This window comes from Bombus flavifrons, chromosome 9 (genome assembly GCF_040668555.2).
Source record: "Bombus flavifrons isolate JBK064 chromosome 9, iyBomFlav1_principal, whole genome shotgun sequence".
In the NCBI taxonomy this organism is placed as follows: domain Eukaryota; kingdom Metazoa; phylum Arthropoda; class Insecta; order Hymenoptera; family Apidae; genus Bombus; species Bombus flavifrons.
The window spans coordinates 5,044,665-5,068,528 of NC_138450.1; the positions used below are offsets into that span (position 1 = coordinate 5,044,665).

The 23,864-nt window shown below is 36.5% G+C and overlaps 2 protein-coding genes across 4 annotated transcripts in view; one reads left to right on the forward strand and one right to left on the reverse strand.

Moving 5' to 3' along the window:
- LOC138183289 (autophagy-related protein 16-1-like) overlaps positions 1-23,864 on the reverse strand; it is a 195,511-nt gene that overhangs the window by 138,532 nt on the left and 33,115 nt on the right. The gene's annotated exons all lie outside the window — the stretch shown is intronic.
- The window catches only part of neo (ZP and PAN domain-containing protein neyo), a 247,095-nt gene that overhangs the window by 58,950 nt on the left and 164,281 nt on the right, over positions 1-23,864 (forward strand). The window contains exon 2 of one of the 2 annotated variants that reach the window (XM_069119967.1): positions 5,949-5,985. The gene's annotated coding sequence lies outside the window, so the exon portion shown is untranslated. Of the gene's footprint in view, positions 1-5,948; positions 5,986-21,138; positions 21,470-23,864 lie in introns of those variants that run through there. The other variant, XM_069119966.1, reaches the window with a different exon arrangement.

A 23,864-nucleotide genomic window follows, 5' to 3' on the forward strand; every position in this document is an offset into this window, starting at 1 on the left:
GTCGCGAACAGCCACGCCGTGTGCCATCTTTGACCATATTCTATATCCAACATGCTCTACCGACAAATATATGCGATCCATTCGAATGACAAGGTGCTAACTTCGAACAGGAATTAGAAAAACACAAAGCTAGTATAACTAGAAATCATAAGTAGATGCAGAAGATTCTTTGTAAGATTCGCGAATTATTCGGTGAGCTGAACGTGGTATATCCTTAAATGAATCTTGATGGTTTATTGATGAGTAGATGTAACATTAGGACTAAAGTTGTTCAGTTTCCTTTATTCGATGTAGGAGATAATTCTTTGTAGCTCAAGCAATTTATATTTTGTTCTGAGTGGCTTGTACCGAATAAGTTGGTTCGAAAATCTGCTCGTAATTTCGGTTTATTATATTTCTATTACTTATTGATGTTGTAACCATTAATATATCTACAAGTTAAATTATAACATAAAAGAATGAACTTTATATATATTGGAATCGAAAAGAATTAAGCTCCGGATTGATATAGGCCTGCAATTAAAATTATCGTCTTTAGTAACAATGATTACACATTCGTTGCATATTTCACAGATTTACTGCTACATTCATTAAAAGTTACGCTTTTTATTTCACTTGACCTCTTTTAATTCGTAATATCCTTTATATCCTTTTAATCGAAGATGCTCAAGAATGAATGATGCTCACGATTAGCGCCTATAGGCGACTTATAAATGCACAGAAATGGAATTTATATTGGACAATATCCATAAAAAGCATCGACTAGATATTAAAAGTAAAATTAATAGAGGATACAGATTCGGTCATCACTGTCAACATAAATTACATCACGCAATTCAGTATTAAGAAAACAATTCTATGGAATGTTATTTCGGTTTTAGTGCATGTTAACCAGCAAAATACATAATAAATCCGGATAATAAATGGATAATAAGTGCTAGTAAAGCCGATAGTTATAGCCAGGCTGTTGGTAGCGTCTATTCTGTTCAGCATATGATCGAGCAGACGGTAGGTAAGAAGGATTATAGCAAAATCAGATAACCCAAGAGGAAGCAGAGATTGGAAGAAAACATTAATGCAAAGCACCATTGACGGTGTGAAACTACGATGAAAACGATAATACGAAGGCGACTCATGCTAGGATTAGATGCTGATGGATTCCATAACTTCGGTCGTTTATTCGGCTATTCAAGAACTGGCCGTCTCTTCTGAACATATGTCATATAGCAAACGACGTTGTAAGTTCCTCCGGTGCACTTTGTGCTATAAACCATGCTCCATAATACTCTTTTCACCATTCTCTCTTTTCTTCATTGGATTATCTACGCGACGCGGCCGGTTTAGCAGCTGGTCTAGCTACACTTACTGCTCTGTTACTCTTACTGCTATGAGCCACTGAATCTCTATTAGATAGGTCTGTCAACATGTTATATTTCAAGTGACGATGCAGATACTTAGAAAACTCTCGATCTATATTTGTAACCCATTTTCAATATCCTTCTTTCTTCTATTGGTACGTGTTCGTATTCTATATCATTGCTTGTAAGATTGGAAAGTATTCTTCAGACGTCGTGACTCATTAAAATTATTTGTAGATTTTATTACCTTGAAGTATAATTGTTTATTTCTTGATGATTGAACGATTAGATCCTGTAGATATCTATTGTTTTTCTATCTGTTTCTGTACGAAGTGATTATTGAAAATATTTATTACCTTGTGTTGACGTAATAAATGAGCATCAATTAAATGACATAATCGCATTGTGCGGCAAGACGACTGTCAGCCATCTGTCGGTTCGATAATCAAGACGAATGCGTAATCGTTGTCATGGAAGATTCTCCCATGATGCATGTCCTCTGGTGAATCTGAGGCAAGCCCTTTGTAAATTGCTCATTGTGGTACGCAAGTCTATTAGTATGAAAGTATTACAACGTAATTTATGAATTGTCGTAGTCATATTTTATCTCATAAAACCAATTTTCCTTATGAATATTAATTTCTATATCTTATATTACTTACGTAGATAGCCTTACTTAGTAGCAATTCTAAACATTATGTACCTACTATATAAATTATAATGAATCGTATCGAAAACTGAAGCACTGTATGATAAATATTTAATTTTGTTAAAACAAATTCAATTTATAATCATCAAACAGCATGTAAACATTCCATTATGATAGTTATATGGAATATAAACATAAAAAATGATCGATTAAATAGAAATAAAATAATGAAATAAACAGTGAAGAATCGAATATATTGATCGTAATTGCCAATCCATGAATGCGTAAAGCTTCTATAAAATTCGTCACAAATAACGTTTCTAATGATAACAATAATAATTCTACTACTTCTGAAACACGTTAGAAAACTTTTAGAAAAAATGTACCTATCTAACGAACACAATCTTCACACGATTAAAATCTGATAATTGGTTGTCACAAATTGCTACTTTGTCCAATGACACTCCGCGTGTGTATATCACCCTAAACATTATCCCCTGAGCTCAGGGACGAAAATCAGATTAGAACGGTAGCTGGACGATTTAATTAAAGGATCGAATGGCAGTAAAGTCGAAACAGACTCTTGACCTCGCGGCTGAGTGTTGGAACGACCAGACAGGGGCGAAAGCGTTGGCGTCTGCGCAAAGAGGAACAAATCGGCGGCAGTTGAAACAGTTGCACGCAGCAAGCTAGACAAATATGTGTATCTACGTATCTACGTATCTCCGTTGGAAATGCCCATTATCGGCAGATTAAACGGTACAATTTCAGATCTCGAGTGGTACTTGAGCCTCGATTCGCCGATTTATGTCGACTGTCGTATTAAACGATCGTACCGAGCTCTACGCAGTATCGTCTGTGACCGATGAAAAACCGACGGATCGTTTCGATGAAATCGTATACACCAGGGCCAGTAAATGCCTAATCGATCCTAAAGTAGAAAAAAGGCAAACAAGAAAGGACAAAAGAGGTGGGAAACACCGGAAGCATTGCTTTTACGACCCTTTTCAGTCGCATTAGTCGCATGACAGCATGTTACACACTGTACGCTGGCTAATTATTAATGTTACGGTTATTACTGCTACATTCGCCGCGGTTATGAGCCATAAAATAACGTTTTATCGATACGCAGAACGTGTTTCACAGGAATAGTTGATTGATCCTCTTACCGCTTTTAAATGCCGGCGATCCATGCCTAATGAAAAGTAACGTGTTTAGCAGGATACGTTGCATGAAAATTGAAAAAATGTACATCTAGATATTAATAATCCATCACTTTGGTTTAATTGATTTTAGTTTCTAGCTGATCGACATAATGATTTGTCAATGAAGTGAAAACGTTGAAGATACATGCAGCAGGATTTCTGGATATTTCGAAAATGTATATATATTGAATCCTTCTGTAGCTTTGAGGTATTTGGAAATAACTATATTTGCAAATGAAATATACAATTTTTGATAAATTATTGGTATAACCTCTGCATTTTTTCTATAGAACGATTTATATATAAGTGCTTCTAAGAAGTCACACACCAAGCAATATACTGCAGAGTTAAAGTTTATAATAAAAAACGGAGATAATTTATAGAGCAATTAGTTCAAATATAACAATAAACAGGATGTCTTCTTTTACCCTTCATACGGATATTATACAACACCGAATATACATTAATCGAGGAAACTATAATTGAATTTGAAAGATATTGCGAAAGGCTATAATAATTGTTACACACTTAATATTAATCTTACTTAGTTCATACGTGTAATATTTCCACGTGTAACACTTTCGCCAAGACAAATAATTAATTTTTGTCTAATCTCCAAATATTCCAAACTAACGTTGAAACCAAATTTACCTCATAAACGAAATCATCCATAGAAGCATACTGTAATCATTTAAGATAACAGTACAAGCCATAACAGTACTTGCAACACCATGCGTTATTTCACTGCTAAATTTGTCAAAAATTCCGCTATGAATTTCATCCACGCCTTTCAATTACTGTCGTCATTACATGATTTACGATTCGGGTATTGAAATAACGAAGCGATTTCTCAATCAACGCCAGAATTATAAAATCAACATTAACCTCTGTTGTTTAAGAAATTACTACGTAATGCTATCACGCCATAATATTCGTACAATGAACGACCCGAATCTTTTTCGGCCATTGTGCCCGAGCCGTTCGATTTAAAAGTTTCACGCTGATAGATGTTATTAGCTGGAGGCCCGTGTTCATCCATTACCAGCTTTCATAGACGGAAATTTATTCGTCATCTCTACCTTCTTGACTCGGTCCCTCGCAAGCTCCGCTACTTGGAATATGAGAGCCACGTATAGTCGCACCTTCTTACAGGCAGGGCAAGAGAAAAACCTGGAATTAATATTTCTTTCTGCGCCCCCACCCTATCCACCCCTATCCACTCTTTTCCTCTTCGCTCGTTTTCTAAGGCGGATTCTCCGAGAAACTGTGAAAAGAATTTAAATTCCGTAGCCTGACTTCTTATAACGGCTGGTACGAAGGCTATGTGTCATATTAAAAAGTTCAGCGGAGGTCTTCCGCTGACGTTTATTTCTTAGACCTGGTGATAATACGACGCCAGAATTTTCATGGCTTTATCGCTGGTTTGACTTGGCCAGGTGTCTAACCAACCGCGAGATTATAATTCATGTAAAACCATCGAAGATACCTGGATTCGTGAGACTCGTTATTAGATCTTTATAAGATACAGAGGATACTATTTATTCCTTAATCCGACCGTGAAACAATAACTCGCTTTCCTTTCCTTCGTAGTATACGCAGTGGAAAGGAGATCACAAGGAAAGGATTTAAACAGACTATGACGAGTGAAAATGGTTTCACTATTGTTGTGTCATAATTCAATCTTGCTATACATAGTGTGTCGAGGTTAGCTAAGAATAGTTAAATGTGTCAAAAAATATGAATGAAACGAAAATGTTCTTAATAAAAATTGTACGATATCGATAATCTCGATGTAAAGCTATCCAAAGAATGGAGAACCAAAGCAATTTTCCGATATTTCCAGCAGAAAGTAAAAGAATTGTTAAGTAAAATATAGACATTTTCTTAACACACGCTGCAACTAAGAAAACTTATCAATTCATTATGTTTCTGTCCTTTGAATCAACTTTACGACACATCAATAATTCAAACCCAATATTTATTTTATCTACACACTTAACATCTATCATCGTTACGTGATTCCTTCCAAGTTCTGGTCTATCAATTAATCATGTAATACAATTTATTGGAGATAGATAATGCACCTGTATTTGGATCTAACGTAGAACAGATTAAAATAAATGTTCTTCTCGTTGCATCGCAACACGTGTAGATAAGACTAGTTAATGCAGCTAGAACACACTTCAAATAGACGTGATCGCTGGAAGGCAGTAGCGATTTTCATGGGGCTGATGCACGCATACCATTTCAATATTCACAAGCGTTTCGCGTCTCGCGTGCGATATTGCTAACTGTATTGCACGTGTCATTATAGTAGCACTAATAACTTACTGTAATGGTATTACGTGCCGTTCGGTATATTACTTGGAATGTCTTTATGTGAGAGCTATCCGCGTGAAACGAGGTGTATGATCTATTCTTCGAATAAATCGATCCTCAAATAGACGGATATATCCAAGACATATTGAACACTTTACCATTAGAATCTGAAATTTCAAACCTGTGCGGTTTTATTTATGGAGCCATCTGAAATCAATGGCTTCAAAAGAATGAAAGTTATGTTACAAGTACAGCGATCAATTTTAGGAAAGTTACTGTAGTAGAGTTGTTCGAAATATACACAATGTATTTCGTCATTCTTGTTACATTATCTCATGATTTTACTGTTTTTAGAAATATACTTGTTTTATTTATTTGATATCATTTTTAATTGGAATATTTTTGTGTCTGTTTCAGAACTGGTTCAGAAGAGCCAACTATTGCGTTAATATTGGTAAGTAAACTATTTTATGTTTGATCGAAATTAATTTGCAATTGGATGATCATTACCAATAAACTAGCGAGAATTAGTTTAACGGAGCTAATAATATACGAATATTATGAAATATACTTTAAAATAAATGACAAATGCTAATGATAAACGCTATGCAAGCGTGAAAATAATAAATATTCATACGTTGTTAATGCATCGATCATTATTTATCTTCTAAATTATTTACATTTTAATATTGTGAATAACTTATTGATAATTCATAATCTATTTCTTCAAAATAGTCAGTGATTTTAATACTCAAATAGTTGTCACTGGTAAAACAGCATATTCTGTGATAAATTAATAATTATGGTTTTAACATCCGCAATTCATTGAACATAAAATCACCGGATAATAATGTAAATCATCCGTCTTTTATAAAAAAAATCATATTTATTATTACAAAAATTATAATCGCAAAAACACGTCTCAATCACAGAATAAAACCAACATATCACAACATTATTAGGTATGTAGCGGCACATGAGTCAATGGAAGATTTGAATCGGGAGAGACTCATATTGTTGTGCTTTGGAGTATCAACATTGTGTTCGGTTTGCTAGGTTCAAAGGTAAACGAACTCCTGACAAAACATTATCGCCGTTATTTGTGATTGTCAACCGGAGTTACATTTGTACTTTTTACAATACCACCGGTCGATACAAATAGACGAACATGCTCTCTAGGACAATCATTATAGCGGATCAATATAGCCAGTCATACAGTCGAATGGCGTAGAGTTGATCAGTAGCATTGAGCGAGCGACGATTTCGACCAGCATATACTATCTCTGTACTTGTATTTACAGTGATTTTAATATACACTGACTATTACAATTTTTAATAAGCCAACCAACACGTATAATGATAAACCAGCTCAGGTATAAAACTAAAATTAACTGAAGAACGAAATTAATTCAAATTCTTAAAATTTTTAGTTACATCACAATAGTTTTTAACCTTTCGTATATTTGTTATCTCTGTTCCTTTCAGATGCAATTATTAAAGTTGAAAAATTTAATATCAGTACCCTGTAACGTTTCGTCGTAAAGATAAATGATAAAGAAGACTCGTAATAAGCAGTTGGTGGTTTCTTCAATCTACGACTCTTCTTTGTTCTCTGTCGTGTCAACGCGAACTTACATCTTCTTTTCTCAAAATAAAGAAACGCTTTATCGCGACAGTAACTAAAGGGAATTTCTGTCATCCGGTGCGACATCTTGACATATGACTCCTTAAAGTTTACTCGCACGAAAGTGCAGTTTAGATTTCTCTCCCGACGCGAAGTCTCCTGACAGTCGTTGCAGTCCTTTCACCTGAACGGATTCACGTTATTCATTTTCTCATTCAATGGCTTTATACATTTGACATCCTATCGTCCACAAACTGTCAATAGCCATAAACCGAACTATTTCAAATGGCCTAGCGAATGGAACCAATAAAATGATGTGTTAATATCTTCATCGCAATAAAAATTGATGAAAAAATATATATTAATACTTCTTTTTTCTTCAACCATTTAGTTTAGAATATATATGCATATTATAGCCATTGAACAGTCAAAATCATATTTTAACAACACTTATTCGAGATATAAATATTCAAATGTTTCTATACATCGTCAATTTATTCCACGGACAACAGATCTTACAAAGCGATCTTACATTATATAATAAATGTATTATAATTCAATTAAATTGACATTCAAATAGGATTGTTCTTTAACGTACAATGACTGACAAAAGAGTTTAAAATCGATACTCGTGTAACCCTATGAATGCTGGTAATTTTCATACTAAATATTTTTGTCATGTTAATAACGTTTAATTATTCTAAGATGTATATTATATCTGTTGACAAATAAATTCATTTTTTGATAGTAAAATAAAATTATCCTATAAAGTGACAGGGCTTGTACATTTCTAAGGATATTCTATAAGATTTGCTATAATTTTTTCTTCTATCTATTCTTCTAATAGCCTCTAACACTTGCCACTGTTAATGTGACTATTTCACTGACGAATTAAATTGCTTGCAGCGTAAATTAGCGGAGATGTTAGATTGGTTTGATTTTAAGATATGCAAGGAGCTAGTGATTCAGACGTTTCAATGATAAACCAAGTTATAGGATACGTAGCGTATATAAATGCCACGTAAGCGTGCCACGCACGCTTCGATTGGCCCGAGTCGATACACGAGGAATTGTCAATTTGCTCCTTTTAATGAGGATTCAACTCGATTATGTAGGATGGGTCCGTTCCGCGAATGTAATCGATTTATTTGATCGTTGATCGAGTTTCCAGAATAATTACGCCACTGACAATTAGATATCAACCATGCATTAACGAATCATCAGCTTCTCTGGCTTTCGTTCGAGTAAAATGAAAACTTTTCTGCCTGCCACCGTTTAATGACGATTCGATGAAGTATCTTTGCTTTTAATAAATTATCAAAATAGTGAAAAATATTTTAGGACAATCTGAATTTTTTAAATGAAGTAAGTACATTTTTTAAAATAAAGTATCCCGACAAAAAGTACCAATGACAATTATCACATAAAACATGGACAACATTATATGTATGTACGAATTAAAATTAAATAATCTAATTTAAATCTCATTTAAACTATAGTAACTACTTATGATCACAATTATACCAGTTAGCTAAATACCAAAAGAGTGTTAGTATAATTCCAGTAAGATTGCTGTTTATACTAATAAATCTCAAAATGATGTCCATTAGCGATGGTATGTTGTCTGAAAAGAGCAATCACGGATTGTGATGGTGTTTCCATTATTGCCAGAGTAATAACAACGTAAGCTCTAATTATTTGATCCATTATGTCTTCTAGAATGATAGGTTATTGTCGGTAAACATCTTCTTTTAAATTTTCCCCGCAGAAAGAAGTCTAATAGTCTCAGATCTGGTGCTTGCCATAATATACGTCCATTACGTCCGATCCAATCATAAACACGTGATTTGATAAACGTAACAGTACATTCAACGTTTACCAACCTAACGCTTCATAAAGCTGTGATAAATCGAATAATTAGAGCTCGTGCTGTTATTACGCGAGAAATAATCGAAAGAGCATCACGATTCTCGTTTTACACGATCTATTAACCACGATGAAAAATCATCTAGAACTCTTAATAACGTGAACAGCAAGTTCTCTCTTCATCTTAACACAGTTTTGGAGTTCGATCATCTCTTTTACAAGTGAAATTATCACATTCATATTTTTCACATATATATAAATTTTCCTTTTATTCTGTATTGGTACCAAATCTAGTAAATTTTTTCACATGACTTAAAATTACATACGTTTACTCATGATTGGCTAATAAATTAGTCTTTAAAAGGAATGATCGCCTATAAAATTAGAACAATAGATCACTAGTTATAGTCGTGATAATCGACGGTAAGAATAGATACCGAGAGATAAATTTCTCGGAGATATTACTTCATAAAAGTGAAATTAAATATTCAATTGATACACCGATACGCGTTCACGGTAAATATTCTTCTTTCGTGTTTCGTGATGCGATCGAAACGTCAATATATGCTCGATTACGTTCGTAATAATGCAGGCAATTAAATTATATTTACTTTCAATTTATATCGTTTACAGTTCAACCGACTCCCGGCAATCAAACTTGTCCTGTACCTCAATTACCCCGCGTTTGGCAGCTGCTGTACAAGTGCGTTCGTTAAACAGTGATTACCATGCAGCATATGTATGTTAATAATAAAAGTAAAACATTAATTTGAATGATGGCCGTACCTACGTTTATCCGTAAGATCGTAAATCAGTGATAACGGCATCACCTGCAAATAAATTTTTATCCTCCTATTTAGCAATTAATTGTAAATTATAACTGTCATAAATTTTCCTTTTGTACAGTCTATAGCAACACGTTAAACCAGTTGTTATTGGTCTTTTATGCTTTTTATTCAAAGCTGATAAAATGATTAAAAGATACTTATTATATTATATTTAGATGCTCTCGATTATTGAACTGAAATATATATTTATAGCATTCATAGAATATATAAGAAATACGATAATTAGTAAATGAAAATTCTGCACTCTTTATAAAATTGTACATATTAATACGTTTAAAATATTATAGAGATATATGGCAAGATTCGTACGACCACATTGTATTACATTAAATTCTAATTAACTACACAACGTACAAAACGTAAGCAACAATTAGTTTCTATTTGAAGTATAACTGTTTCGTCCATAAAACGTACATCGCTGTACCGTGAACGAAAAATCAACTTAATATCTGATTCATTTCCAGAAAGTTTCCATTTCGTATCACTAATGGACACATTATACCTTGAAAATGGCTCTTCGATTTAATTTCTAATTACTGTCGCGACCATTAGTCGAAATAATCATTAGCTTATCGGTGTCATTCGTAACTGCTACGCTGTAGCGCTCAACATTCTCGTTTGCACCACTGCTCGAAGAAGAATTAGAGACGATTATAACGCGAGAGTTTAATGTTATACCAACTAGCATACGACAGCTGTACATATACATATATAGAGGTAGAATAAGATAAGAGAAATGAGGGCAGGAGGATTGGCTGGTAGTGAATAAGGGTAGAAAAAATCGTAGAAGAAAACGAAAATCGGAACAGTGGTAAGAAAAAAATGGACTTGGAGAAGCGGTTCTGAACATCTCGTTTCCACCTGGCCAAAGATATCTCGAGTGGCTGTGTAACGCGGTAGGACGGCACGTAATTAACGCCTCATGTAGATGGTATCGTGTCGTGGACGATCCGCGTGACGACCAGTGATGTACGGTCTCAGTGCTGTAATGGAATATTATTATCGGTCAGCATCAACTCGTTGAGGTTGAATTAGCGATGGCGAAGGCACGTTGTTGGCAACGAAACGACACTTCGAATTGCCTGATCCGAGTAAACTGACCGACGACTATAGCCGATGGTCCGTCGATGCAGCCGTGCGTTGCAAGCTACCACGCAACAGTGAATGGTTCCTTGGAAGCTAACCGCCAGAGACAAGCCAATTCATCTCAGAACTTTCGCTGTCCAGGTGCTCGATCATCCAGCAAGCGAGCGAAATACTGCATTCTGGAGATAGCTAGACTCGCGGAAGTGACTAAGGGATGAAGAATCTTAACGGGACTAGCGAGTGTGCCGATCCGTTCCAACAGAAAACAGGATTACTCCCGTGAGATATTGAATTTGGCGTGCACTGGGCGAAATGATGCACGACATTGAACCACTCGATGAGCAGAGGAGGGGTAGGGGCTCTTTGGCGATGAGAGAAGAAAGTTTCCGATTAAGAAACTAGGAAATTATCAAACTTTGTTTTGACGAACTTCATTCTATCAGATCGATCTGCTTACCTTGTTATGCAGTTCTTTTTTCATCTTTCTTTCTTTCTTCATTTTTTTTTTTTTTTTTTTTTAACGAGCCTCAAGTTTCAAACTTAATTACGGACCCCGGCGCGACAGTAATTTCAAAACAATTTAACAAGCTCGCCTTGAAAACTTTATCTAGGACAATCGGCATAAAGGGCTCGGTATTGCCCAGCTTCTGGAGTTCCATGGCGAAGACGTTCGACGACGCTATGAAGACAATGGCTGAGCAGAAGATCGTTCTTCTCCCTCGAGAGAAACGAGGAATGAGAAAACGGCGGAAAGATCCGAGGCAGCCATTGTGCGAAAACTCGCTGTCGAACTTTGTTGACTTCTTAAAAAGTCGTAAAAGACGGGCCGAAGGTTCTGTCCACAACTGACGAGGATGTCCTTTCCGACACCCATCCACGTTGCCTGGAAAATTGACGTCGAGGACGTTTTTCCAGCCTCGTTTTTGTCACGCTGTCCGATGCGCTTTAACGTACCCCCATTCCTCCTCTTTCCGCTGTCTTCTTTCATCCAGCCGGTCTCCATCTTTTATTACGATTGCTTCTTCGAGCATGATTGATAGGTTTGCATCTAAACGCGTTTCTTAGCTCCAACAAATTGATTACCTAGACGAGCTCCACGTTTTTCTTTCTTTCTTCGACCGATAATCCGAACTTGAAATCCCGCCTTCGTGATTTATACGAAGATTTAGCTACTCCGCACACCTAGATACCATTTTCTTGAAACATTCTAGATATATTCCTACTCCGATTCTTATGTGTCCTTTTTAGGTCGAATAGTTTTAGTTCCTCTTTTATTAGATTTTGCAATCTTCCTTGAGGTTTATATATAACTTCCCATAAAATTCGAAGATATTATTTGAATGTATTAATAACAAAGAATAATGCAATGCATGCTGCTTGAACTTATTTCATATTTAGATTGATTGCAATTAATGGCAACAGAATTATACTCACGTTGTTTAAATTTATTTATAAAGAGGCTTGCAAGATTTAAATATAAGATTACTTATCTAATATAAATATTTGAGAAATTACTAAGAAAATTACACGTTATAAACTCAATACGGAACAACATTTTTAAGGATCAGAACTTGTTCACCGCAGTTTTCTTATAAGAAAACGTTACTCTTATTTTTACTGTGGACAATTACGAGACTTTAAAAGCAGAAAATCAGAACACTTTCTCTCACCGCGATAAAATTTCAAGCGTCTAAAATTTCAAAAATCGAGCTCGATGTTATCTTTTACTCATCATCGCTCAAAGAGAAGTTCGTTCGACTAACGGTTTCGTATAGAGATTGTAGCGTGTCGAAAGCAGAAACGGCATCACGCCAGGGCGAAATTACAGAGAAGTGCCGTTGGATGCACAGCGAAGAGGAACTGCGACAAATCCAATTTTACTGCGATCAGTGCACGGTTCTGTAGCGGAATTTCGAGAAGCATAGGCGATTTGCATCGTTGGTCACCGTGGCGGATAAGTGTTGCGGTCAATGGATGATCGTCAGGACGCTTTTGATTAGCACAAACGAAAGTGAAGAAGTTCTAATCTGTGGTCGGCGCACGTCAGCCAATTAGAGTTCGCCGCGGATAGCTCATCGAAGTTAGATTGCCAAGACTCTCTGGCAAACTTAATGAGGAGATTTATATGATTTCCACGTCGAATAATTCTGTTTCGCCTCGGATCGCGTCTCTTCCGGATGGAATTCCAAATCGTAGGCCAAAACGTGAGAGTTACCTTCCTTTGAAAGGAACTAGACTTCACTGAATGCCTGTTTGTTTCGTCGATTCCAGCTATTATAAGCTATTCTTGTTGGTATAATATATATTCTTCTATAACTCCATTTTTCAACAATTTCTATTATTTCGAGTAAATAAATAGATATTCAATTTTTGAGATTCAAGTTGTTCTTTAAATGTGAATTCATATGAGTTTGATATCGACGTCAACTACTTTTCTTTGAATATTATGGCCCTCCTTTATCTAGATCAGTTAAACGTTACCCAATCTGAATTCACTCTATTATAAAACCAAAAATCATTTTACGTAATTTTATAGTGTCTTGTAGTCTATAATTCATAATTCATCATTTATATATAAATAAAGCTTGGTCCCTTTTGCAACGCAAGTATTATATTATCCTTTAAAGTGGGGCTGTCTTATTGCTGTTAACCATTCAATTCCTAAAGTCTGTACCACATTAAAAATACATAGAATATAATATTTATTCCTTAATCTTGCCCTTTTGATAATTTCACCTCTAAATGTTTTTGCATACATCTTCCATATTACTAAACTAAACTTATACTGTACTGAACTATTCGCTTCCTCTCTGACGAGAAAATAGTGGCTTAGAAAGTTCGACGCTACTATCACTGATTGTTTGAACGCGCGAACAAAATGCTCACGGGCTCTTCGTACAATATAGCAGGATTGTCGCTTTGTTTATAATTATTCAGCCTAAATATGTATGACTGAGTGCACGTCGCTTTCACGTGAGTGGTTATGCGCTCGTGCCTCGCTGAATATTTATACCTCGCATAGATATCCAGGCCACAAGACGGAAGATGAAGCGAATCGAAACGGAATAGCGAATGGCTCGGAAGAATTCTATCATCATGGCCCGTTGTATCAAAACGAAATAAAGAGGAATCCTTTAAGGTGAATAGAGCAATCTTTTATTTCCTTGCTCGGCTTGCCTGTTTTCCCTCTCGATACGATCAGGATCAAAAAGACGAGAGGATCCTTTATTGCAAAGAAAGGAGAAATTAATCCGAAAGGAGAAGGAGGCAGAGCATAACCGTTTATCTTTTATTGGCCGGGTACTCGTCAAACGAGAATAGTCAACGCAATTTTGGGACCGAAATATTACGAAGGCTAAAAGTTATTTCCCTCTACAAAGCTCTTTGACTCGGCACACAATAACTGTTCCTCAGAACGCTTTATTGTCGTATTATCTAGCCTTCGAGAAGTTTATCCCGGTTAGAAGTTTTCTCGTGAAAAATTGGCATTATTGAGACTTGTCCTCTAATTGCTCCGCTCTCTTCGAAAGTAACCGAGTATCTGATCCCAATCTAGCCAAAGTTGACACGAAGCATGTAATTATCCGTTCCCTCGAGGTGTTCATTCTCTAACCACGTTTTATCGAGTCTACGGGGATACGGTATCTCTCAAGATCGAAATGAAAAGATTTAACGTGCTCCAGGGGCAAGGAAAAGACCAATGAAACGATCTCACCGAGGCGAGAAGAGACCCAACGTTGCAAACGAAACGAAACGAAAGGAGAAGAGCTACTTGCATTCCTTCACGCTTATTGGTTTCATCAGATTGCTTTGCTTCTATTAGGTGATGTTTATACGTATACCACGTACCGCCGACACGTACTCTAATACTCGAAAGAACATCAAACAAATGGAACGGTGCATTTATTTTACGTTCTGTCATTTTATTTTACCTCAAAGCCTCGCGGAAATCTATATATTCCTTTCGTTGATACTCGATCTCTATTATGTAACAGAGACACCAGTCTGCGTTAATATTTATAAATTCGTCATCTTGCATAAGTAGACCTCATATTCCTGTGTTTGCAGACCATAAATAGAACCGTAGACAGAACTATAGACACGTATTGCGTAACATCTTTCAGACGTATTATCTTAGCTTTATCGTGGTTCAATATTTTCTAATAGTAACTGGTAACAGTTCGAATCGAGAGAAAATTCTGGCTCATCCGTTAATATCGGCTACTGTTTACACAGTATAGCATGAACAATCGCTAGTGGCTACTCTATGACGTCGAAGCTGCATGGAAGGAAAGAAAAAGAGGGCTAGCACGGGATAAAGAGGGTGGACATTGGATATCGCCCCGGGGTACTGCTAACAAACCTCAAAATGTAATAAAAGCCAGATTCTCAGTATATGAGTATGGGTCAGTGTAGGTGTGTTTTCCTTAGCAATATCCAAGCAACAGCGTTCGTCCACGTTCTGATCCCAGAAATAAGTATCATATTCGATACCTACGAAGGAGGAGGACGGTTAAGAAATGAAAATCTGTCAAAGACACAATGAAATGTTGTATAGGTAAATGTATAGTCGTGCACCAACAGTTGCTTTCGAAAGTATCGTATCGTAGGAGTTGACAGTCAGATACTTAAGTAGATTCAGTCAGCACAAGACCGACACTAACTGGAATAAATTTGTTCCGATAAATAGAATTCTACAGTATAAAATTTTCTCCTATGCTTGGAAATTATGTACGTACATTTTTCTTCTTCGCTTAAAGATTATGTATGTACAATACATATGTAGATTATATAACAATTGGAAACATCTTGTACTATCAGATATTAGTAGTTAGACTCATTAGTAGTGCGATTTTTAGAAAGCTGTGTGTGAAACTTAAAAACTGTCTTATTATAGCGATAATGAAATTTCAAAATTTTCTATGATAGACACCTAAATACTTTTCGTGAGCCACAGTACGTACAACAACCTTATATGATTGTATAGATGTCTATTACATACAGAGACACATATGTACGTGCGTATGTTGCGTGGCAAGTTAAAGACATTCGTTCTCGTTATTGATCACCATCCATCCTGTGGCCAAGGGTTTTCGAGAAAGGGTACGTTGACTGACGGGGAAAGGGAGGAGTAAACGTCCATTGTATCGTGGTCAGCCGCCGGAATATTACTGGCAAAACTGCCTACTGAGTTTACTCTTTGCCTATGGAAGCCGATCGATAACTACAATCTGCGGTCACCGTTAACGACGAAGGTCAATACTGACAACGAACACGAGTTACAACAATGACGAGGCACGGGACCCGCAATGATGACACCCATGAACTCGACGAGTATAATAATCCGTAAATTACGCGTTTAACAGGCTGTCGTCATCACGCGAACATTTCACCGAGATTTTACATGGCTCACGTACCTGCCTGCATTTCTTGTTTCATGTCCTTCATTCACGCGTCAACATGTGACTAGCCTTCATTTCTTTTCTACTGCTTTTTTTTTATGTTTACGCTCGTTTTCTTACTTTTGAATATTTTTGGCAACTTTTTGGGTTTTGGAAACTATTAGAGTAAACAATAACATTACTTGAATTAATTAGGTACGAATATATAATTCAGTGACGAAAATTATGCTCATATGTCAATATGAAAGATGACAATAAATTATACGTTGCCTTTTAATCTGCATTTTCAACGATGATGCTTTGAATGATGTAAATATTGATATCTAATAATGAATTCAAAATGACGAGGCGATTGAACAATAATAAATATATTGGTACGCGGAAAATGTATTAAAAGTATATGTAGAAATTCCATTATTTTCTATTATCGAATAATATTATTCGAATAAGAGATGTTCAAATAATAAACATTCGGTTATTCCTTTGTTGTATATAATTTTTCCGCAGACCTGCTTAGGATTAACTAATCATTCAGGTTTCCAAAATGATTTTATTTTAATCATCTACCGTGAGTAATTTTATTCGCATAAAGCTATCACTACGAAGAAAGGCTCATATGATCCAAACTCGAATGTCCGGAGCGGAAATGTAACATTCGTACACGTGGATAGAGGAGAGACCGATAATGAAGCTTCAATACTTTAAAACTTTAGTAAAGTTACGTTGACTCGAAAATTCGAGAACATCGTCAGAATATTCGCGATTAATGTGTTAGGGAATGAGATGATCATCTCGAGGACGTGTGCATGAAATTCTAATACAGAATGATATCATAAACTTTTGCAACTAATTTACTCGTCTTCGATCATCATTATACGATCATAGAACAAGAGTGAATTTTCATCTAAAACGCAACGTTCATAATTTCGTCTTGCTTCATGTCCTTAAATACTCATCCAAAATTTATGAAAGAAGAGACATTTTCAAGAATGGCTTCAGGTTATGTTCCATTCTTTTATGAAGAACGTCGCGTTGTCTGCGCAAACAAGTCTTGAATAGCATGGTGCAGCATTGTGCCTTCTACGACGCTTCATCGGTCTTGTTTTCGTGTACTTACAATTGTAATACAGCGTACACCATTACCATATAATTATCAGTATTAGCAAGTTCACAAAGAGACGCATCATCGCGTTTTCGTTGCATACGCACTTTGCATAATATTTCCTCGCAATAGAAATGTGGAAGAAAAAACGGATATAATATTTCAGCGAAGGGTATCAATAATCTAAAAAGATAAGTTAGCACACACAACCAGCGATTATGCAGGAATATTAAAGTGTACCTACATATCGTATTTATATTGAAAAAAAAAAATTAAATTTTATGTATCAAATTAAACGTACGAATCTATTTATTCTATATGATAAGAATGTTGCGAAGTAACAAATATGGAATTGTTGCAAAAAGTTCTCAAAAACCTAATCTAAACCTATCGTATAACGAACTGAAACTACGTAAAAGATATTATTCTACAGGAGATTTTCTTCTTTACAATATTCAACGAGCTGATTTTTACGAATTCAGTTATTTTTATTTATCAAAAACAGCAGTAAATATTAAACGATATGAAATATTATATGATTAAAATACTTAGGATGTACCGAGAAATAATATTCTGAGGAAAAAAAGTTAATTGCACCAACCTGGTGTCTAATGAATCACGTTCCACACGTTATACATTACAGCTCCTTCAGAAAGTTGCCGAAGGAATTTCAGATACATTGAACAGTTAAGTTCTTCGACCGACTGGAACCGGTAGGAAGTCGTTCATATGGATCCAGGTACGTTGTAATTACGAGTCGGACCAGTAAACAGGATCTTGCTCAGCTTTGTGGAAAGGTGGTTTCAGGTAATGAGAGGAGGCTTTTATTCGAGAAAATGCACATGTTACATAAGAATACGTTTCAAGTTCTAAGCAGGTGTTAGTTCGGCATAAACGTTGCTCTTATGATCAGTTCTAAATAAATCCATCGTTCTCTCCGGTGAATCGTAACCATCCACCGCAAGGATATTTCCGACAGAACGATCGTAAACGATGTACGAGCAAGATTCCCGAGCCAGAGTCGAACGAGTTTCAATATAGTCAGCCTCGCGGAAAAATACTGAAACCTATATTGTTAATCAGGCAAAAATTTCCGCGGTTACGCTGGCACGAACGAAGAGAGAAGAGCTTTGGACAAGTGCCAATCTAGCATCAAGGTGCATAGCCGCAGCCAAGAGCTGCCACGGACGAATTGGTACATGATGCTTTCACAGGCCAGGCCGTCGAAATCGCGTATTTTTTATTTTTTCTGCCCTGTTCTTTCGAAATCCATGCGCGCGAACTACGTTGAATTTCTCGTGTTTCCTCGACCAAAGAAAAAGAAGAAAAACGATCCTTTGAATATGGCACCAAGAGTTCTTCCGCGAAGAAGAAAATTTCCAACACTCCGCGAAGTTGAAATCTCCAACTACGGTAGAATTTCATTTATTTGAATCCATTGGGAACGAACAGTTCATGTAACTGGAGTTCATATAATATAATAGAAAGTCACTGATTCTTTCTCCTACTAGCGATTCTTTGTTCATATAACAGGAGTTCAGATTTAAATAAGCAGATTCAGACATCAGGAGTTCGTTCAATCAGACGGCAACTAAAATTTCCTACCAATGAATAGAGTCTTATTATACTTGCAATCTTTCGTTCATAGAATAGAAGCTCGCGTTTAAATAAGTAGACTCAGACAGTAGTAGAACGTTTAGTCAGGCATTAACTAAAAATTTCTCCGCATAAATAAAGTTCTACCATGTAAGTATACTTTCGCCTCTTCACTCTCTCGTCTGTCGTTCTACAGTTTCCTTCCGAACAACGGGATTTCGATTAAAAGAGGGAAGGCATCGGCAACTGAGGGTAGCGTATACTGCTATAACTAGTCATGAAACAATGTTGCTGTCGCGATTTTCCGTGTTCGATTAGCAAAGTCTCTCGTGCTTGGAGCTTGAAAGGTAAACGAGAGCCTCCTATATACCTATCTCTGTATGCATCATCCGTTAGAAACCGCGACGCCGAGGTGAAAAGAGAATAGGATAAAACGATGGAAGAGGAAGGTCGAGGAAGGAGATCCTGGAGCCCTTCGGGAAGAAAGTGAAATACGTTACGATCTGTCTTAAGCCTCTCTTCCGCGGACGATACGTCGTGACTGCTCTCAATAATAGGACTCTCTTCGTGGCGCGGCAGCGGGTGGAATATAATACCAGCAAGCAAGTAGAGTGAGGGAAACATAAGATCGTCAAGAAACGAAGAGGGAGCTGGAAGAAGGAAGAGAGAAAGACGGAGGAACAGGAGATGAGACGAAGCTTTCCTCTGGGTACCGTTATTTCGCCAAGGTTCTTATTTACCTTTCTTTCCTTCTTGCCGTTCTTCCTTCTCCACACATCGTATATTTTCGGGGCGGAGGGCTCGATACCGACCCAACCACTTCGTGATCCACTGATCAACCTCGCGACGAGTCGTGAAACCTGGTCTTCCGGCGACTCACGTGGATGGAACGAGGATGCTTCGTGCCGTGCATACCGCGACTGCCCTTTGAACGATCTCACTACGTAACCTAATGAAAGCACTTCCGAAACTATTAGCTTATCCCAGAAGTAATGGCACATACGCGTAGGATAACTCACGGAAGTATTTCAATGCTTAGCATGGAACATTTTTACGTATATACTTGTATGAATTATATGAAACATTTTGAAATTTCATTGGCAGTGCGATGAGTAGGGTTTTTATACGTTTGTGGGAAATTTTGAATGTGCAAAAATGTGCAACAGAATGCATTTTGGAAACGAAGTATTTATACAACAGTCTACGCATCAACGAAGTCTCAGTATCTGAGCGAATAAACTTCAGTTGATTGAATCTGTTTAACCTAAACTCTTATCATATGAACAAAAATCATACGTAGCAGATAGAATCAGTGTGTAGACAGTTGTACGAACTGTCTGTGCAAATATATGGAGTTTTACTGTAAACGCTTTTCTATAAAGTTACATTCAAATAACGAACGCGGATGGAAATACGAGTCTCCAAAACATTCGGGTATTGTATTTTGAAACGGGAGTTAAAGCAATTTAAACAATCGCTATTTCTAACAATAAACAATCTAAATAAACATCACGTAAATATATAGAGCAGAGACGATGGTTTTTAGTCTGGAATACAAAATCTGTATTTCAATCTATGTCCAATATTTGCTTATAACTTCGAAAAGCGATTGCAACAAATATTTAAGTGACAGCTTTTCCTTATTTTCATTTGTAAATTACGCTCCTGCAGTTATAAAAACATTTCTACAATCCTGTATAATTTTTTTTACGGTCAGGTATACGGAACCGCGCGAGCCAACGGAACTTCTGATGAAACGACACTTTTTGCAGATTTTCAAGGTTTCGCACTTTTTCTTTCTTCCTCTCTCTCCCTCTTTCTCTCTCTTTCTCTTTCTCATACCAGCTCATCCTTTTATGTTTAAAAACTCGTCTTGATCGAGTATGTAGCTAACAAGTTTCTGACTCGACAGTTTACCGTATCTGTCTGCACAGCTAACGAGGACAACCTAACAGCTCATGATTCTTGTTTCCTGTCTTACTTCGAACTATCATCGACCATGCAACACTCCCTCTATCCGGTGAATTTATGTAATTCTGCAAACGGTGTCTCGTTACGAGGCACGTGTAGGAAAGCTGACACGAAGGCGACGTTATAGCCACGTCGAGCCGATAGTTTCGGGCCAGTTCGATGTAGATATTGCTCGATAAATAGTCAGTGTATCCGCGACACGCGAAACACATAAACAACCGGACACGTCACCGCCACGAACACGTGAAATTGATCGTCACTTCGCGCCGCAAAATGTGAAACGCAGACCCTGTTGGTGCATCTCACGTCAAAATTAATAATGGCGATGGTTGAATTTCAAGAACGACGGATTATAGTACAGATCCGAGCGTGTACGTTTGTGGTCTGAAGCGAAAGCCACGCCTAATCAAAGCTAAGAGCTTTGGTGCCCAGGATATTCCGAGGTAAAGTGGCTTTGATTCTATAACATAGAAGCGCGGTGTTTCTGTTCTATGGGAATAATAATCCGATGAAGACTGACTTTGGTAAAATTTTATTGGGAGAAAATTCTAAAGAGTACTGTTGAATTCTACGTTGTTCGAATTAATTCTTACAGAACCATATTTTGCTTTCTTTCTTTTAGAAATTAATCCTCTTTTTATATATTAATAGGCTTTTGTTCATGAATAGGCTCTTTATCTAAAGATCACTCGTTGAATTATGAAATTTATGTGGGTAGAAAGGATTAATAGAAAGAGTGTTTGAAGAAGCGAATTTTCAGAGTTCTATTGCATGATGATTTCATTATTAGTGGGAGAAGGTTTATTGAACTGGAAGTATTCTCTTATTATGCCAGAGTGATGTAAGTATTTCACAATTGTACATTTCCGTCTTTTAATAATGGTAACTATCCATTCTTCTGTACTGTGTTTTTTTTTAATGATGAAACTGCACTTTTACTATTCTCAAGTTCCTTGGTTGTCTCCTTTAGTCGCTGCAATTAGCAATACGCGTTTCCGTCTCCGTGTCATTAAACTGCCATATGCTATACAAACGGTCCCAGGTAGATTCAAAGAGAATAATCTAAGTAAATACAGCGTACGGATAATTGAGTGTTCCAATTGTGAGATATTTATATAACGGGATATCGTATAAGAAAGATTCTACTGCATTATCTTCGGAATAATTAACGTGATACTTAAAATTCATCTACAGTTATCCTAAATTTTTCATGTACTTAAATTTATGTTGCGATATTATTTATTTATCTTTTGATATATTTTTACTTGTTACGATATAATAGCTACTCTTACTTACATACAACCATACTTCATTATCCTCGTAATAAATCAATTTTACTTGTATTAACATTTTTCATCTTTTCATCGAAACTACATCATTTTCGTTCTTTGAATATCATCAATCTAGAAAATATTGTTGCGAACGAAGTAGATCAGGTAATTCGAAAGATAAAAAGAACCAGACCAGACAATTATCATAAAAAGTATTATACAAATATTCTATTACAATTCTCTTTTTATCGCTACTATTAAGGATAAATAATACTATAAATAATAAGGATAAAAATCAAGAAAAGTGATAATAAAATAAAAAATTTTAACCATGTTAAATGCTGTTCAATACTAATATGATGAACGAATGTGACTATTGCTTGGTGCTAGGTGTTGTCTGATATGTCCTTCCGGGGAACTTGCCTGTGCCAACGTGAAATGTCTCTTTTCGTCAGTTACAGTTCAAGGTTCACCGCGTGGCAAGGGAAACGTGTATATAATACCGAATTCGGTACACGAGCATGGGTGGAGTGAGATCGTAGATTCAACGAGTAACTAGCGCGCAGCTGGCGAGCCTTGCAAATTCACGATATTCGCGAATCGACGGAAGTTACCACGTATGTTCGGAAGGCGGGTTGGTTTAGGGGCACTTTGAACCAATGCCGAGGCTCTTGCCAAGCTCAGAGCCCAGCTTCCTCACTCCCATTCGACTCACGGTGAGGTTATTTCGGAATGGGAAAATTATTTCCCTCGGCATACAGGAACCTTCCTTGACGGGAGGAACAGCCGCAACTGATCTCGATGCCGCGTATTTCCGCTATATTTTAAATATGCCACGAGATCGGACCGAACGATACGCGTTCCAAACTTCCCACTGCCAAGTAGTCGGCTGGCTGCTTTACGCAACTGCTTCGACAAGTCGACAAGTATTGATCGTAGTTAAAATCGTAAAATAAATCTGATATCAGAGATATTAAGTAATATTTTGATGTCTATATTGTACTCAAAATTGATTTTGGTGCAGCTCTTTGCTAAAGCAGATGATATCTTTTAATTTGACGTGCATATTTAATATTCGCATTTTGTTTACTTTTCTCGAGTCATCTCTCTTTGCACGGATTTCCACTGTTGTTGGCTCGCAATCGATGCAAGGTAAAAGTCAATTAAATACTATAGATTTGAAATTTTCACGATGATTAAACCACATATTTATGATCCTTAGGGTTCCAATTGTGTTGTTAGTATTAGTTGTTAGTAGTTAGACGCAACTGATAACACGATTGAAACCCGAAAAATCATAAATATGTTAATATAATATGTTCTTTTAAGTGCCCGTCACAAGCAGAACACCACAAATCTTCTCTCCTCGTGTTACGTTGTCGATGAATGAAATTTTACACGAGGCAAACTTGACGGGTTGTATATCTCAATTACACAACAAGTTACTCTCGATGTAATTACAGAGTTAGGAGGGAAGGGAGAGGATACATTCGCAGAGGTACGGGAATGAAGGCGATGCGATGGCGGTAATAGGAGGGTGGATGGAAAATCTAATTTTAAAGATGCT